Source organism: Octodon degus, unplaced genomic scaffold (genome assembly GCF_000260255.1).
Source record: "Octodon degus isolate 3935 unplaced genomic scaffold, OctDeg1.0 scaffold00001, whole genome shotgun sequence".
Taxonomy (NCBI): domain Eukaryota; kingdom Metazoa; phylum Chordata; class Mammalia; order Rodentia; family Octodontidae; genus Octodon; species Octodon degus.
In genome coordinates this window covers 30,921,281-30,923,685 of record NW_004524577.1, presented here as the reverse complement: position 1 = coordinate 30,923,685, position 2,405 = coordinate 30,921,281, and the positions used below count along the sequence as shown (strand labels likewise).

At 44.8% G+C, this 2,405-nt stretch overlaps 1 protein-coding gene across 1 annotated transcript in view; it reads left to right on the top strand.

Annotated features, from left to right (window-relative positions):
* Ipo11 (importin 11) overlaps nt 1–2,405 on the top strand; it is a 219,016-nt gene that overhangs the window by 214,805 nt on the left and 1,806 nt on the right. The window lies entirely within an intron of this gene.

Sequence of the window (2,405 nt, the reverse complement as noted above, 5' to 3'; positions counted from 1 at the left end):
TTTTAATTTCTTCTATATCTCTTTGACTCTGCTTCATGCGTTCTATTTCTTTCCTGTATTGCTCATTCAAGGAATCCGTCATTTTTCTAATCTCTGTTTTTTTTATCAGTGTCTTTAGAAGCAGTTATAAATTCTTGTACTGCAGTGTTTTTTTCAGATTGTGTTTCCTCCCTATGTTTCTGTACTTGCTTCTTTACTTCAGATGCTGTGAGTTCTTAGAATTCTTTTTTTATTTCATAAAAGAGTTGTGCTCTGATTTCCTCTATATCTTTATGCTATTGCTTATTTACTATCGACACTATTAATTCATGCATTTGAGCCGAGCTAGTGTCCTCCGCACTTGTTCTGGGTGGGCACTGGGTTTCTTCCATGTGTTTCTGCATTTGATTCTTTACTGCAGATGTTATTAATTCAGGGATTTCTTTTTTTAATTCCAATCTGAGTTCCTTTCTACCTTTCTGCAGCTGTTTCTTTCAGAAGCCGTTGATTCATTACTTTCAGCTGTGTGATTCTCAATTTGTTCTGTATTAGTGTCCCCTGTACTTTTTATGGGTGGTGTTTTGTTCTCAGGTTACATTTTGTTCCTTCTCGTCATTTTGTGTATCACTGTCTTCTGACCTTTGTTGCAGATCTTCGTTGTAGTTATAACCTTAGTACATACTGAAGTTGAGGTGCAGATCTACAAAGTCTGGATTTATCCAGCTCTGCCTTGCTTGGGTCTGGCTGTTGTGCTCAGCTCCTTCCTGCTGCTGCCCTTGAGGGTGAACCTGTTGTGCCCTGTGGCAAGATGTTCTGCTCCTGGACCAGCTGGGTGGTTCTATCCTCTACCCTCTCTGTAGGAATTGCAGCTGGAGGTTTACACCCCAGGCCTGAGCTGAGCCTGAAGGGCACAAGGTGGAGTAGGGGGAGAGGCAGCTCTCCCACACACTCACTGTGTCTGGGGTAGGACTTGGTCTCGTTGTTCCTGGAATGTGGCAGAAATTCCAACTAGGCGGGCGGGGTAGGGAGGTGCTATGGAGTGGTGTGGGGCGTCCCAAGGGGGTGGAGGAGGTTCTCACCCATGCTGCGCCTGGGCTGGGACCTGGAGTTGGTCCTGCAGGCACAATGTAGCTGGGAGCTCTCCCACACACTCACCGGACCTAGGCTCAGACTGGGTCTGGGGGTTCCTGGAATGTGGAAGAAATTCCTACTCGGCGGGCGGGGTAGGGGAGGTGCTGCAGAGTGGAGGGGTTGTCCCAAGGGGATGGTAGAGGGTCTCACCCACGTTGTGCCTCGGCTGGGACCCAGAGTTGGTCCCGCCAGCTCAGGGTTGTGGGAAGCTCTCCCACACACTCACGGGACCTAGGCTAGGACTGGGTCTCTAGAATTCTTAAAGTGTGTTAGAATTTTTATTAGAAGTGCAAATGTAGGAATATATATATATATATATATGATAAAAGACTAAAACAAGCTGGGCATGGTAACACACCTGTAATCACAGCACTTGGAAGGACCAGGAGGATCACAAACTTTAGCCCAGGGAGGGCAACTCAGCACGATGCTGTCTGAGAACAAAAAATTATGAAATGAGTAGGAGGTTTAACTTAGAGGGAACAAATGAACAAAAACACAAAAATCAAAATATTTTTGCTGTTGTTTTCTTTATGGAGTATAATTAGTTTTTTGGTTTTTTTTAAATAAACTTAATTTTTCTATTTTTGTTTTCCAAATATCCCAAGGGGGGAGAAGAATAAAACTTTAAACCTTTTGTTTTCTGTAGTGGGAGCTTTTTGAGTCAAGGTCTCACTATATAATTTAAGCTCAATTTGAACTGGGGCAGTCGTCCTGCCTCAGCTTTCCATGTGCTGGGATTACAGGCATGAACCACCATGTCCAGCTCTAAACTTTTTTCCCTTAACTAAAAACAGACAGATGAGGACAGGGGCTGAGGCTGGAGGACTGTTGCAAGTTCGAGACAAGCCTGGGTTACAAAGTGAGCTCAAGGCCAGCTTGAACTGCATAGTGACACCCTGTCTCAAAAAGCGTGCGCGCGCACACACACACACACAAATGTAAATAGCATAGCATTCTCAGGTGGGCTAGTATCCCACCTCATGCCCAGAGCATCACTGAGTGCCACAGTGGAACTTCTGATGGTCCTGAGGTGATTTGCAGCCTGGTGTGCTATGTTTTATGCCTTCCCCTCTGTGCTTACTGCTAGCATTTGATGCTTTAATGGATGACCCCTCATTTTTTAGGCTAATCAGAACAGCTTACATGCATTAGGCCCTAGAAAAATTTAGCTTGGACTAATTGAATGAAATTTTTAACATGAGAGGTTTTTTCATAGTAGTGGGGACTGAAAGGAGGTTTGCACTGAGCTATCCTGTTTACCCATCCTCCTCCTCCTCCTCCTCCTCCTCCTC